This window comes from Protopterus annectens, chromosome 7.part1 (genome assembly GCF_019279795.1).
Source record: "Protopterus annectens isolate FY-2018-M chromosome 7.part1, PAN1.0, whole genome shotgun sequence".
Taxonomy (NCBI): domain Eukaryota; kingdom Metazoa; phylum Chordata; order Ceratodontiformes; family Protopteridae; genus Protopterus; species Protopterus annectens.
The window spans coordinates 56164314-56181384 of NC_056740.1; the positions used below are offsets into that span (position 1 = coordinate 56164314).

The window sequence follows — 17071 nt, forward strand, 5'->3', positions numbered from 1 at the left end:
ATATATTTAATGGCACTTAAACTCTTCTGATATGACATTAGTGTCTTTAAATTCTTCTAACATAAAAGAAAATTGATTATAAAATTGGAGACAATGCATACAGCTTCTACTTGACAGAATAGAACACATTTATTTCCTCCAAGAACTTAAAATAACCTCTAATGCAACCATAATCAGGGAAATCTCTGCTCTGTCCAATGCCCTGGACTCCCTGTTAGGGGGAATGGACAGATGACCTCTGTTCCATGACTTTCTTCTTTGTGGCCACCACTACAACCACGGCATCTATTGGTACTGCTTTGCTCCATAATTCTCTTTCTTTTGGTGGTGCCAGGATCCTGTCTGGTCTCTTGGGGACCAGCTCAACAGCATCAGGTTCCTTTTATGCCAACCTAGAGATCAAATCAATGAGCTCACCAGCAAGTGGAGTCACCCAGAAGGGAGATGGGGCAGACCCAAAGGATTCCAGGAATACCCATTCCTCTTGGGAAGGGTTATCAGTAGACCAATTACCCCTTTGCTTGAGGATCTCCAATATGTCTCCAAAGCAGACATCATCAGGTGGTGATCTTGGGGACCCTTCCCCCTCATCAAAATTGGTATCTTCAGAGACTGACTCTTGAGGAGAGTCTAAGTGTCTCCTCTTCCACTTTCTCTTCCTAGGAATTTCTTTGGTGGGATGTTCCAGAGAAGTATCAGAAGATATGAGTATACCCTGCTGAGTAGTCTGGAGACTTTTGGCTGTCTGTCCCTGTGGAGTAGAGGGTTGAGGTTCAAGGCACAAAGATATATGAAAATGGGAAGATGGATCCAAGGGGGGGGGTGTGTGTGTAATCGTCCCTTATCTAGAGGTAGAGAAAACTCTCCACTACCTCAAAGGTAGAATGCCCCAGGGAGAAGGAGGTTGACAATACTGAGAAGATAAACTTCTGGACTGGTGGTTCCCTCTAAACCGAAGGCAGCCCACCCAAGGCAAACATCGGGGCCAAGATGTCCAAAGCCAAGGCTCTAAGGGCCAGAGATGGTTCCAACAACTTCGGAGTCAACTCTAACACCTCAGATCCGGCAATGGTGTTAAGGTTCCGACAGTCATCTGGTTCTGGCTTGCTTGGAGTTAGTCCATTCAGACTAGGTATTGGAGCGAAAGATACAGTCAGTTCCAGGAGTCTCAGATCCAGTAGCTCCAAAGCTGAAGGTCGATCGGGAAGGAGCCAAAACATGTGGAGTAGTACAGGTAAAAGGTCTATGGACTCGGGGTAGGAACCGGGAGAACTCTCATCTGAATTTGTGATGAGCAAAATTTCCTCATCATTCTGTCCACATCTGCTTCTGTCAGACTCCTAGAAGACCAAGAAGAAGAGGCCACTGAAGGGGTCCTAGAATGGTGGTGTCTCTCAAGGAGGAGTGATGGCAGATGGGAAGGAACAGGGTGTAGAGATGATGCATAACAGATTCTAGGAAACGTCTTTGGCACCATGTGTGTTGGATATGATTATGCGGATCTGTTATCAGACATTGTCAGATCTCAAGATTTAGCCTTCAGATCCAACAAACTCAGATCCCACCACTTAGACACCTTGTGAGAAGGTTCAACAGTAGGATCAGAGCCAGGAGTGAAGGATCCTGGAGGGCCCAATGTACAATATCTGGGCACTTTCTTACCTAACTTTTTTGAAGGTTGAGCTCCAGATAATGTCTTTGAAATAAAGTCAGCAATAATCCTTTTAGAATAAGTTAAGTTTCTGCAATCCATTAATGGCTGTGGATTAAATGCACTACTCTTTTAAATGAGTTGGGTCTAAGCAGTACACACAGGAATCATGTGTGTCAGATAGAGGTATTTATGGGTGCAATCTTTACATGTCTTAAAAACCTGAAGGAATGAAAAGAAGAAAGTGAAAAGAGGATTATCAGCAATGGTAATAAAAGAGATTACCACAAGGGTATAAGCAAGACAAAGTTTACCAACAATGCTAAAGTAAGAATACACTGATACGTGTATAAAGGATAAGGGAAGAATATATAAAATTTCTAGATAAAGTAAGAAAATGTGTAAAACCTATTTCACTCACAAATACCACACTAAAGCTCAACAGCTAACAGAGACCACATCCGTACACAAAGGCGACAAACAAGATCTGAGGTGTGGTAGGGGACTAAAACATTATGGGTAAGGGAAGAGCTCAAGAGTTTCCAGTATTCACAAACTGTAAAAAGCAGTCAAGTTGGATTTGAGGGTCAGATCCAAACCCACTTGTTGAGGAATGAATAAAAACTGACAACATCAGATCTATATTTTCTTCTCTTACAGAGCTTATTAATGCTGTCATTCCACAACTGTATTCTTTTTACAATTCACAATATATTTGGTTCTGACTGTGACTGCTTGGTTTATACTGTTTCTTAGATGGGAGTAACATTTATTGGCATAAGTTACAATTGTGGCTAAATGTGGGCTGCAAATCTTGTGGTTGAATTTTGACAGCTTATCATATAGTTTTAATATTTTTTTCTGTCTAAAATCCTTGACTTCAGAGATGTTTGTTGTGGTGGATTTAGATGCCATTAAGTAGGACATTATTCATTTCTGATCAGACTGGATCACAGATATATTATGTAAGTAGTAAATTATGTGTGATAATAGTGAAAGTGATGTTAAGAAGACTTTGACCCATAGTGGGCTAGCATACCCAACCTTTGTGACACCAGTGCTCTAGTTAATTAATGAATAGTTGAAAGCACCCATCACAAAAGTATTTTTATTTATGGGTAGATAAACAAGCACATTTACATATCTTTCATATGATTCTCCAGCAACAAGAAGGTGAGCTATAGCATTCTATGAAGTGATAATTTATTTTGATAAAGAGTAATTTGAAGTTCATTAATTCTTTAAAAAAGTGAGAGTATTACTCTGTTTTATTTGTAAAGAAAGATGACCATGGTGGTGCAGCAGTTAGTGTGGTTGCCTCACAACAAGAGGTTCTCCAGTTCGATTCTTGGCTGGGGTGCCTTCTGTGTGGAGTCTACACGTCCTCCTCGCGGTTGCATGGGTTTCCTCTGGGTGCTCCAGTTTCCTCCCACTTTCCAAAGACATGCAATAGGTGGATTGGACACTCTAAATTGGCCATAGGTGAGAGTGTGTGAATGAGTGGTACCAATGAGCTACTGCAACAGGGCTAGCCATCTGGTGATGTAAACCTTGGCTTGGGATGATTGCCACTGCTGAAGTGACACCCTGACCCCATGTGCAAAAATGGGAAAATAGGTTATGGATGGATGGATGGATTAATAATTTGTTTAGAGATGATTTGGTCCATGACAAATACTGGTACTCCCCTACAGTTTCCAGCAAGCCTGAATGCAAGATAAGCACTGAAATCTAGTAAAAAGGAATGCTTTCTTTACATTAAAACTAAGTCTCAGTTACGATCAAAAACAACAGGTACCAGAGCAATACACGGCTGTAGGAGACAATAATCATTCAGCTCACGTTAAAACAATTTATTCAGGAACCGCAAATAAATAAGCAGAGGTAAGCGCTTTCACCCAACAGGGCTTCATCAGACCATAAACACACATAAAGCAATATTTCCCTTATATCTTAAAAAAGGTGCAAAAACCTAAAAAGATAATTAGTCTTAAAGTAATAGGCATATCTACAAAACACCTATATACTCAAGCATGTACACAATTAAATAAATCAACAATACATATAAAACACAAAATATATCCATATATATAAAATAGGAAATTTATTTAACATTTCTTTACTGGGAAAGTCCGACTTAGAACAAAGCCAATTTTGAAGAAAGGTCAAGGGAGAAATGCTCCAGATGCATGTCTTTGTAATGTGGGAGGAAACCAGAGTACATGGAGAAAACTCACATGAATGCAGGGAGGACATACAGACTCCGCACAGAGGGCACTCCAACTGAGAATCGAACCAGAGAACCTCTTGCTGTGAGGCGACAATGCTACTGCTGCACCAATAAAAGAAACAAAGAAGTTATGTCTTACCATAATGTTCCATCTGTGTTGTTGATTCTCACTTATCCTTGACTGTGGTGCTCAGTTCCGAATCTCGGAACTGACTCGGCCGTTACTCCAGCTCGCACCTTCCAAAACCTCTCGAGCTTAGCTCTACCCAAAAGGCTCCTCTCAAGATGACCTCAGATCGAGTTTACAAATGATAGACAGGAAATAGATTAGAGACTATATCTGCATTTATAAAGGAATAATCCAATCAGTTGGGATACAGCCATTCCACCAAGTAGCCAGAAAGATAGGGGGAAGGAGGATAGGAATGTCAAGGATAAGTGAAGATCAACAACACAGATGGAATGTTATGGTACGACATAACTTCTTTATCTGATGTTGTCAATCTTCACTTAATCCTTGAATATGAGTCCCCAGCTAACAAAATCTTGTGAGGTCTCATGGAAGAATATTCCCGAGCACCATCGAACAAAAAGATGTCCATCTCCTAGAGACCAGATCCAGCTTGTAATGAGTAATAAAGGTATGCGGGGATGCCCAAGTAGCCGCTGCACATATATCATCAATAGAAGATCTAGCATGGAAGACTGCGGAAAAAAACTATTGCTCTGGTAGAATGTGCCTTTACAGGTCCTGGCAGTTACAAATAAAGGTTATGCAGTCCTTGAGCCATCTAGCTAGAGTAACCTTAGAAACTGGTTTGCTGAGTGTAGCAGAAGAGAATGAAAGAAACGGCTGATAGATTTTCTGAATTCCTTTGTTCTGTGCAAGTAAAAATGAAATTGTCTGTGAACCTCTAACAAAAGCAAACAATTTTATTTATTTATTTATTTATTTTACATTTGTTTACCGGGATGGTCTGACTGGGTCTACAGAACCCATTTTCAGTTGATGCCCAGGGAGAAAAGCTCCACATACAGTACAATACAAATACAGTATAATCCAATACAATAAAAATTACATTAGAAACACTATACAAAAAATAAGTTGAAAGAACAAACTGCTACAAGATGTTGCAATATATTACCACACATCTAGACAATTCTATACACGTAAAATATTACAGACAATAATAGTCACTCTCACCATACATGATGTAGACAGTGCCCAAAAAAGTAGTACTTAGGTAGTGCAATGTGTGACACTGACTGTAACAGTACATGCAAAATAGAATGTTAGTTTCAGTTAGGAAAACAGCAGCCAGAAATTTAGTGATGCAGCTAGATAGTGAGAGAGAGTCAAGAAAAATAGAAGCAATAAAGCCTGAACAGTAGCTTATGGATATGGTATAGAAGCAGAGAAGGAGTTAGAAGAGCCTTAGGATCTTGCAGTCTGTGAGGGATTGAAATATGACACAAAGAGGAAGACCTGAGCATTAGGCAGGCTTTATGCAGGAGCACAGCCATGTACTTTTGAGATGATTTTTTAAGGAGGCTTTGAAATGGGTTAGGCCAGGCATAGACCTGGTAGCTAAAGGTAGTGAATTCCAAAGTATAGAGACAGAGTATGAATACAGAGAGTGACCAGGTGTTATTGTGGGTTTTGAGATAGCTAAGAGATTTTGTGTCTTCTGATCGTTGGGATCGATTTGGTGTGTAAGGTGTGCAGGGCAGGCAGTAGGCTTGAAAATAAGGTTGTGAAAGGTGGATAGCTGAATAAAGGCAAGTTGGTTGGGGAGTTCAAGCCAGTTTAATTCTAGGAGTGGTTTACAATGGTGTGTATGATATTTAGAGTTTGTGGCAAACTGCAACTTTGTTGTAGCACTGTTCAAACTTGCTTAGGATAGAATTTTGTAAGTTAGTTAAGATAGAGGCACCATAAAGAAGGGAGAGAGGGAAGTAAAAATGCTTTTGCAAGGGTAATTTTGTTTGCTGCAGTAAGAAATGTTTATTTCTATGAGTCCCATTTTTTGATGAGTTTTCTTTATATTTTGCTGTATACGGGGGTCAAATGAAAGTTTATTGTCAATGATAACACCTAGAAGTTTGGTTTCCTGCACTATTTCTATAACAGTGTTGTCATATGTAAGGATGTTGAAATGAGCAGTGACAGGGGAGTTGTTTTTGGGATGAAAGAGTAATAGTTTTGCCTTCTTTGGATTAAGAAAGAGTAGGGCATTTCTTAGCCAGGATTCGACTGCAATAAAGGACTGTTGAGTTTTTGAAAGTAGTTCTGATAGTGATTGAGCAGTGTAGATTATGGTGGAATGATCAGCGCACTGAATGAGGGTACCAGGGTGAGAGGCAGTGTAAAGGTTGTTTGAGAAAATGTTAAAGAGTAGGGGTCCTAGGATGGAGCCTTGGGGGACTCCTGTAGGGTTGTGGAAGGGTGAGAGTACATTGGACCATTTCACTGCTTGTTTATGATCCTTGAGGTAGCTCTGAAACCATTTTGTTGTGTTATGTGAGAAGCCTAGGTTAGACAGTGTGTTCAAAAGTAAAGGGTGAGACATTGTGTCAAAGGCCTTGGACAGATCAAGGAATACTGAAGCTGTACAGCATCCTGCATCTCTGGCCTTGTTTGTGGTGTCTGTAAAAGATAAAAAGGCTGTATCTGTGCTGTGGCTAGGTTGGAAGCCATGTTGGGTTTTGATTAAAAGGTTGTTTTGCAATAGATATTGCATCACCTGCTGATGGATACCTCTCCTGAGAATTTTGGATATGGGTGACAAGATGGATACAGGATGGAAATTGGATGGATCAAAAGAGTTGCCTCCTTTGTGGATGGGAGTTATGTGAGATTGTTTCCACATGCTAGGTACTTCTGATTCGGATAAAGACCTATTTATAAGGATACTGATTGGGTAGGTGCTTGAGTTAGCAGCCAGTTTGAGGTAGTGTGGGGGGAGATTATCAGCTGAGGTAGAGCAGAGTTTTAGATTTTGTAGCAGTTTCTTAATGGTGTCAGTGGGTATGGGCTGAAATGAGAATGGGGGTTTGTATGACATTTTGTTGGGTAGCAGGGTTAGTTATGACAGGGTTAGAAGTAGCTGATGGCCTGGGGTTGGTGTCTGAATAGGTTGAAGCATTAGGGGCACTAGTTAATAGGTCCGAAACTGATTTTCTGAAGTGCTTGTTAAAGTTTTCGGCTACTTGTGATGGGGAGGGGGGTACCATTTCTTCCAGGGTTAAGTAGAGAAGACATGGAGTGCCAAAATTTACTGGGGTTGATTTTTTGTTGGAGTTGAAGCTGGGAATAATATGACTTCATATCTCTGTTGATTAGTTTTGTCACTTTGTTACGTAGTGTTTTGAAATTAACATGATTTTGTTCATTTTCTTTTGTTTCCAGGTTGACCAGGCTAGGTCCCTTTGCTTCATCAGGTGTTTACATTCCTTTGAGAGCCATGGTGCTGAGTTCTTTTTGATTCTTTTCATACGAATGGGGTATTACGTATGTGAAGGAAGGTGTTACTAAAGTATAGTACAACATCATTAAGGGGTAGCTGTTTAAGGCGTGTCCAGTCTATTTCCTGTAGGAGATTGTTGAATTTATGCTGACAAAAATTATTTGAGTTCCTAACTGATTTTATAGTCTGTACTGTTAGTTGTTGGGAGTTTGTTCTAAGGGAATAAACTGGTAGATGATCGCTCAGGGAGTTAGACAGTGTACCAGAAGAGGAGTAATTGGCAGGGTGGGATACTAGAATCCAGTCTAAGGTGGATTGGCAGTTAAGATCTTTTTTGTATCTTGTTGGAACATTGATACGCTGAGAAAAAAACATACAGATTTATACTATTTGTGGGGTAGTCAGAAGCTATAGTTTACCAATTTATATTTACATTGCCTAAGATTATTGTTTCAAGGCTTATTGTTTGGGATGTCCAGGATAAAATATTTTCCAACACTGGTATATTGTTACCTGGTGGGATATACATTACTATTATGCAAATTCTTTTTGATATATTTTTGGTTCAAAACAGAGATTAGTACCTCAGCATTGGAAAAGATGGGTATATTACTGGTGTAGGGTGTGATGTTGAGTGTAGAGGGATACAGAAGTGCTACCCCCCCCCTTTTTTAGCTCTATCTCTTCTGGTTATTGCAAAGTTTGGAGGCATTATTTCTCAGTCTTTTACATTAGGGTGTAGCCATGTTTCTGTAAGGGCTAGTATGTCAGGGGATGGAGGAGGTTGTTGACGTGTATTGATGTGTGGGGGTAAACGAGGATATAGGTGTAGTGAGGTTGGGAATTAGGAGCAAAGAAGCTTAGCAGGTTAGGAGGAGCATGTCAACTGTGAAAGTGGGTTTAACAATAGTAAAAGTGGTATTTATGTGTTAGAATGTAATATCAGGTATAAACAGAGATTTTGTTATCTTGTGATATGTGTGCAGCTGAAGCAAAGGTTGGAAATGTTTTGACTTCAGGGTGGGCTTTGACAATGTGGTTAGGTGTTTTGCCCTGTGGTTTGTGATAAGGAGGGGTGGGGGAAATGTGACTGGTCAGAAGTACAATTATGGCCCAATGTCAGGTTATGTGTATAATAGAAAAGAAGGTAGTAAGCCTTGAATTAATGTAAGACAGTTTGAGGTGGTGATAGTATTGTGATGGTAAAATATAGAAAGATGCAAAGACTTATGTGGGTGTGAACAAGGTAGAGTTGTATACAGCTGGATCAGAGGAATGAGGGGGAGTGGTTTGCTTGGGATATGAGTAGCGGTGCTGGGGGAAGGTGGGATGTGGGGGGAAGGGAAGGGGAGCGTTGTGAATGAAGTGAAGGGAGCAGGAAGAAACCCTGCAGATGGCCTCGCAGATGGTTTACCACCATAAACAATCAGTGAGGTAGAATGTTCCTGAATACAAAGACAAGGTGACTGAACTCTAAAAACTTGACCTCAGTCACAGCATCTAATTTTATAATTCTGGGCTTTTCAATGTCTTTTCCAGGGATCTATTACACTGATAAGAGTAAAATATGCTGAAGTGTTTATGTAACTTCACCTATAGCAGTAAAAGGCCTGTGAGGGTTGGGATATCCTCCCAGCAGATTCAACACTACAAACAGAACACACTAGTGCATGACTTACAAATTAAATTATTAGTCTGAGTATATGAATTTGTCTTACATAGATTTAACTCAGTGTATTTTTCCTTTGTGAACTCTTGCAACTGCAAGTGAACTTCAGCTGTGCAAGTTCTTTAGGTAGTGGGTTGTTTCACTTCTTGTAGAGTGATGAAGCTGGATGGAGAGAAAACCTGGGACAAGGGGTAGTGAAGTGACTCTGAGTCTACCTTTGTTTGAAAATTTGGGAAAAAATACAGGAAGGTGTATAGTCTGACTGATAGTCTCAGATACTACTTTTGTTAAAAAGGACAGATTTGTTCACAAAGATGCCCTGTCCTTATAAAAGATTAGGTAAGGAGGCTTGCAAGATAAGGCCTGTAACTCAGATATTCTCCTATCAGAAGTAATAGCAACCAAAAAGTCCCTCTGGATGTGAGAACAGATCTGTAGCTGGGTCCAGAGTACATGGTTCTTGAATAAGGTGAGGCCACAAAAAGGGAAACCATATCTGTCGAGGCCAGAAAGGAGCAATGAGAATTATCTTGTTTTTTGACCTGTTGTCTTTCTTTAGAAACTGGGATATGAGTGGAATTGGGGGGAAAAGCATACAGAAGACTGGGGGCCAATCGTGGAGAAGAGCATCTCTCAGTGACTCCCCCAGAGGGGGGATCAGGCGGAAGTAGCTGCTGCATTTGTTGTTCAGAGGAGCTGCAATGAGATCGCAGCAAGGCTGGCCTCATTGGCGGAATATCCTTTCTGCCACCAAAAGATTGAGAGACCACTCGTGAGGCATTAGGATACTCCTGTTCAATTTGTTCACAATCACGTTGGAACTCCCTGGAATATGTATTGCAACTAGAAAGCAGTTGGTTGAGATTGCCCATTGCCAAACCCTGAGAGTCTCATGAGAAAGAGGGTAAGATCTGGTTCCCCCTTGTTTGTTGATGTACTAAACTACTGACATGTTGTCTATTTGCATTGCAATCATTCTTGAGGAGAGAGTTTCTTGGAATGCTTGCAAAGCTAGGAGCACTGCCCTCATCTCTAGAACACTGATGTGCAAATTTGCCTCCAACTGGGACCAAGTGCCTTGGACTGTCTTTTCCAGATAATGCTCCCCCACTCTATCCAGGATGCATCTGTGGTCACTATGCCTTGGGGTTATGGAGGGACAAAGGGGAATCCCAGTAGGATGTCATTGGAATAGAGCCACAAACTCAGGTCCTTTTTGCATAAATTGGTGATTCAAATATGACGTGACATTGGTTGCATCATTAATGACCATTGTGATGCCAGCAGCCATTGAAGGATTCACATATGAAACCTGGCAAGGAGAACTAAGGTAATGGAGGCCCAAAATCCTTGAAGTACTGATCTTGCAGTCACTGTTCTGCTGTGAATAATCTAGCTGAATTGAGATTTTATTCTTTGAAGTCTTTATTGAAGAAGAGACATGATGCAGGTGCTTGTGTTCGACACTGTTCCTATGAACTCTAAATGCTGTGTTGGTTCTAGATGGGATTCTTTGTAGTTCACAGTAATCCCTAGTGAGGAACAAGTTTGAAGGACAATATTGCTTGTAGCAGTAGATGCCTGGAGGCTGTGGTAATGAGCCAGTTGTCTAAGTATGGGAACACCCGGAATCTTTGCAGTCTGAAGTGAGCTGCAACCACTGCCATGCACTTTGTGAACATGCTGGGGGCTGTGGTGATACCAAAGGGCATGGCTTTGAACTTGTAATGACTGGCTCCAAGCCAGAAGCGCAGAAATCTTCTGGAGCGTTTGTCTATTTTTATGTGATAATTTGCATCTTGAAGGTCTACTAATCACATAATACACATCCTGAAGATCTACTGATCATATCCAGTCGTCTTTCCCTAAAAATGGGAGAAGAGACTGAGCCATGACCATCTTAAATGTGGTATTTTGAACTGACTTGTTCAAAGCACTGAGATCCAAAATTGGTCTCCTGTCCCCCTTCTACTTTAGCACTAAAATGAATCTTGAGTAAACTCTGGATCCTATCTGGTCTTGTGGGGCTGTTTGGGTGGCTCTTTTGTTGAGCAGTTTTTGAATTTTTATTACTGCCACATCCCTATGATTGGGTGGATCATCCGGGATTCTCTTGGGTTTCTTGGGTTGGTTGGAGAAGGGAATATGATAACCTCTGATTATGATCCTCTGCACCCAATTGTCCACTGTTATGGTTTGCCAGGCAAGTAGGTGCAGGGAGAGTTGTCAGCTGACTGCCTCCAGAGGATGACAATAGGGCCTCAATTCAGGAGTGCTGATAGGAATTTCCAGGGAAAGAATACCCGGAACCCTGATTTTGCGGGCCACCTCTGCCTCTGGTGTGGCATCTTCCATTATAACTCCCCGCTCTGTCTCGAAAGGAGTCATTGTCATGAGAATCTTGGAAAAGCCCTTGGGACTTTTTGAACCATAGCCTTCCACTCCTTTGGTTCCTTGAGTAGGGCTGTTGGGGAGTGGAAAAGTGTATGCCCACAGCAGAAAGTGTCTTTCCATCTTTCTCACATCTAGCAAGGGTGTCTTTAAGTTTTGGTCGAAAAAGGAATGTTCAGTCAAAGGGAGCATTGAAGAAAGAAGACTTAAATGGCTCTGCAAAGTCACACAAGGACATCCAGGCATGTTGTCTCATAGATACGCCAGAACTCGCTGCCCTGGCCATCTCTTCAGCTGTGTGTACGATGAGCCTCATGGACAAATTACAAATTGAATAAAGGGTCATCAGCTGGGAGGCTACTTTAGCTTGAACCCTCAGCTATGGTTCCTATCAAAGTATCTGATAGCACCTTTATCAGATCTCTTTGAAGCCTGGTGAAATGTGCTATGAAATTTAAGGACTGAAGTGCAAAGGTCGATGAAGCATATATGCGCTTCCTGAATCTATCCATCATCCTAGACTTCTTGTTAGAAGGATGGCTAGTAGTACTTTCATCAGCAAGTTCCTTTTTTGGTGGCTGCTGCAACCACCATGGCATCCAGTGGCACACCTTTAGCCCAACACTGGTGATCTGTGGGAGCTGATAATATATGGTCTGGTCTCTTAGGGATTGGCTCGATGGAGTTGGGAATCTTCCAAGCCCGCTGAGCAATCAGTTTAATGAGATCATCAGCAGGTGGAAAAATCCAAGCAGTACATAGTCAAGCACGGAAAGCCCCTAGGTATACTGATTCCTCTGAAGAAGGTTGTTGGGAAGTCCAGCCACCACTCTGTTTAAGGATCTCAAAAATATCACCAGAGATGACGTCCTCTGGGGGTGACCTTGGGGAACCTTTCCCTTCATCAAAGTCAGTATCTTCTGTGAAAGATTCTTCAGGGGAGTCCAAGTGCTTCCTCTTGCACTTTCTCTTCCAGGGTACTTGCTCAGTGGGACTGGCTGTGGGGGTGTCTGAAGAGGACATAATCAGCACAGCTGAATCTCGAGGTTCCTGTGCCCACCGCCCCAAGTCAGAGGCTGGATGTAACTCTGGGTGAGGGGAAGGACCAGGGGCTTGTTCTGACAAAAGAGGAATCAACTGTGAGTCCCCAGTGGACAAGGCCATCTCCATGGCCTGGAAAGCAGGTCCCTCCACAGAGGAATGGGAGCTTGGAATCAAAATAGACTCCTTCCAAACTGTGGTCCCATCCTACACCAAGGGAACCACCCCCAGCTTATGTGTGCTGAAGCCCCAAGAAGTGTGAATGGCTCCAATAAAATTGGCTTCGAACCACACTCCCCAGAATTGACAATGAAGCCTCATCCCCAAGAGGTCTCTGGTTCTAGCAGAACTGAAGACCTTAAGGTAATTATTGACATTGGAGATAAAGCTTTCACCAGAACAGATACAGTAGACACTGGGAGTGTCAGAAGTGGGAACTCCGAAGGCTCAGAAGGAGTCACAGGAGGAACAATGGTCGGGTGAGAAATATGTAAGGTTCCAGAGCCAGAATGCTAGGAGCTGAAGAAGCAGCTAATCCCTTCACTGCCAGGAGCTGGTCCACCAGCCTCAAAACATCGGATTCTATGACACACTTGGTGGAGTGGACCTAGTAGTCTGATGGGGACTGAGGTCTATACAAAAAGAGACTTGGTGGTCAGTCCACAAAGGGATCAAGTCTTGGGAGTATCTAGTTCAAGGTAAGTCCTTGAAAGAAAACTCCTTCGGTTCCAAGACTGGTGGAATAGAGGAGGGTGAAGTGGTCTGAGCTGAGGAAGAAATGGGTGCAGCAGTTGTCAGTGTTGTCAGTTGCAGCGATGGCACCGGTGAAGACAGTTTCTCTTTCAACGGTTCCATGGACGCTGTGGAAACCACAGAAGACTTCACTGTTTAACTAGCAGCTCCAAGGAAAGTGAAGCAGCTTCTCATTTTTGATCTCTCATGCCTAGAGAAAGAGGAAGAGAAAGGGGAACTGATATCCATTTTAGAAGTCGAGATACAGCCTCATCAAAGCTAGATTTTATTAAGCCTTTGAGAATCAACTTATTCTTTCTCTCTCAAAGGCCTTGTGGCTAAATCAATAACAGATGGAACAGTCTTCCTGAAGATGCACCAGGCCCAAGCAGTACACGCACAAGTCATGACCATCAGAATTTGGTAGTTTGTGGTTGCACTTCTGGCACCTGTTGAAGCCAGAATTGCCTTTAGATTTTTCAGCCATGTCAATGAAACACACACACAAACACACAATAAAGTAAAAAGAGAAAACAGACAGGTGTTTTTTTTTTTTTTTTTTTTTTTTAATAGGCATATCAACAATGGTATCAAGGAGTTACCATAATGGTAAAGGAAATGGAAAGGAAAAGGAAAGGGGAAAGTACCAGCAAGGGTACAGAGGATTACCAGATTGGAAGAGACTACCAACGATGGCGCAGCAGAAAAAGGACACACAGCAGTTAAGTAAAGAAGAGTAGCTGGGTAACTACAAAGGAACTAAAGAAATAGATACAAGAAGAAACATATGAAAAATGCTAAGTAAGACTAAAATTGAAGAAATTGCAACTCGAGAGATGACAGGAGAGGAACGCGTCTGGCACTTGAAGCAGCAAATGAGATCTGAGGTAATCTTGAGAGGAGCATTCTGGGCAGACCTAAGCTCAACAGGTTTTGGAAGGCGCAAGTTGGAGTAATGGCAGAGTCAGTTCCAAGATTCAGCACTGAGTCACACAGTTAAGGATTAAGTGAAGATTGACAACATCAGATATATACTTAACCTATCCACTTACAAAATATTGCACCTGGAAATAAATAGGACTTTGAACACATAAAATATAGAATAAAGATTTAACCGAAGTTAGAGTAAAAAGGATTTTGGAAATGTGTAAATAATGATGACATTTCTACCAGGACAGTCAGTCCAAGTGCACCAAATGCAATAGCTGGTCCTGGTGCTGAGAGCAATAACACTGACAGAATAAACAATTATGATTCAGCTATACAGTTTCCCCTTTAGGCCCTAGTTAGAATATTTATCACAGGTATGGTTTACTTTGCCTTTTTAGAAACTGCATTTTAATAAAATATATTCAGCATAAGTCCAAAAAAAAAATAGAAAATGACATTCATGTTGTCCTATGAGCAGGCATTAAGACAACTTAACTATTGTTTCACAAGTAAAGGAAGCAGACAAATGATCTGATTCTTATTTTCAAATCTTTTAAGATTCAGACAATTTATTGAAAGTGAAAACTGCACTAGATATGTAGTCCTAAAGCTGACTGTACTTCGGGTAAGACAATTTTAAAAAGAGGATAGTTGTTGGGGGTTGGCATAATGGTTAAGGTGTTTACCTTACAGACACAAAGTACAGGGCTTGAGTATCTTCTTTGGGAAGCATGGTTAGGATGAAAAATGTCCCTTGGGGCATTAGCCTAGCAATTACCTATTAGAGGTTGGGGATTGGCATCATGGTTAAGATACTTATCTCACATACAAAAAGCACAGGGTCTGAGTCTCACATCTGAAAGGGAAATTGTCTAGGCTTAAAATGGCAGCTAGCTTAGTGCTTATCTCTGAATTTACAGATGGTAGCACTGCATTAATAACAAACAGACTTCTTGTCAATATAAACTATTAGGAATGCTGAAAAAAATTTATAATTTACACAAGCATTTTGGATCTTTTTATCAGTATGGGCAAAGTTAAGTAAAGTCTCCTGATCACTAAATGATTTGGTCTTCCAACCAGTTTTTAACTACCACTGTCATGTACACATGCATGCACATGTGTTCTGACTGCTGCACAATTAAGAGAAGCCCAATATAAGCCTCCATTAAGGAGAGAGTGCCAACCCACTTAAATGGATGTAGAAATAACTGCAATACTTTTTGTTTCACTGTGGAACAATGACAGGATAAAAGTAGCAGAATCCAAACAAGACAGACATCTGAAACAGAAACAAGAAAGCAGCACTGATGACTTACAATATTCCTCCCTTACCAGAGGCTAAGTCATTATGTGAACTCAGGTTGTTTGGATCATAGTCAAAACTTTAGCCCTATACACCATACAGCTGGACTAAACAGTTTTGTTAAAGAAAGTTCAGAATTCACAGTTTTGGAGTTGGGATTGAAGAATAAGTTTTTACTCATGGGCAGGGGTGTAGCCATAGATTTACATTTTGTACTCAGGTCTAATGTTACTGCTTCCAGTACCCACTTGTCAGTGTAGAAATGTACTCACCCCTCAAAATGCTTCCCCAAGATACATGGAAAGATGTACTTTCTTTTCAACTGTTACAATTAACTGCCATACAAAGCTAGTTATTGAGATGTATTCCTTTGGCACAATGATTGATTGTGAACTGCTATACTGTGAATATTCATTTACTCAGTTCTAAACAGTTTGTGCTTTATTAGTGTTGACATTAGCACAAGCTGCTCAGAAAAACTGTACACATTTCAGTACTGTGAGTATGCTTACCTACATCCTTGCTCATGGGGGCTCGTTGTTGCAAGTCCTGAAGTTGTGATAAGGAACAAATTTGGGGGGGACTGTATTTATGCTGAGAATTATAATTTTGCCACTTATTATATTAGTACTAAATATTTGCACCTTCAGGAAATCTGTTAGGACTTTATCAGAAGAGGCATTATAACATTTGACAAAGCATAACATGAAATCATCACCAGAAGACATTTTTGACAAATTTTGACTACTAAAATATTTGTAAGGGTCCATGGAACTGTAACAACTATTGGATTACTTCACAAATTATTTTTTATCATTTGTGATCACAGATCTAAAGAAATCCAAAGAGTCTTATTAAACACAATCTATAGACATAAAATGTAGATTCATTTACAGTCAACAGTCATTACAGTCTTGGTCTGTACACTGCATCTTGTATGACCAAGAGACATCAACATTTTGGATGAATACAGACATGATGGAAATTTCCATGACAGAAAAAAAGTATCCTGAAGAGTTTCGGTGATGTACTGAAGATCCAGAAATGAAAATGCTAACAGAAGCAACCATAAAGATTAGACATTTTCTGTCATTCCCATGAATATTCAGCCTTACCTTCATTTACATAAGAGGGAAGCTATAAAGCAGGCTCATTAAAGAAAGCTGATTAAAACACTCTTTTTTTTAAGTAGATAAAGTGATGGTTCCAAATAATTTGAGAAAAAGATGCTGAAAAAAATATGAGTCTCATCTGGGAGTAGTTAACTGTAAAGGATGAACATGTAATGTGTTTTTGGCCATGCATATCAATGCAGACAAAGCAAGTAGTGCAGGGCTGTATTGTGTTCAATTAGTCTTTTCAAGTGTAATTGACAAGTGTCATTAATGTTCTACTCATTTCTAGGAAGAAGGTTGTCCAGGGCTGCTAAAAATAGTTTCAGAGTTCAAATTTCTTCAGTTTGTAAGTTTGACTGATCCCACATGTCTGTGTACTACCAGTGCAATGAAAACTGTGTTTTGCTCTTTCCCTCACAGGCAATGCTCTCAAACTAAGAGATTGAGTACTATACCAGCCCCCTCCTACCACACAACATGCAGTGAGTGACAAACTCATATCATTACTTGGTAAACTCACATGTATGTTGGTGTTTGGT

General features: G+C 40.8%; 1 protein-coding gene across 2 annotated transcripts in view; it reads right to left on the reverse strand.

Annotated features, from left to right (window-relative positions):
• Positions 1-17071, reverse strand: part of MGLL (monoglyceride lipase) — a 1112320-nt gene that overhangs the window by 132291 nt on the left and 962958 nt on the right. The window lies entirely within an intron of this gene.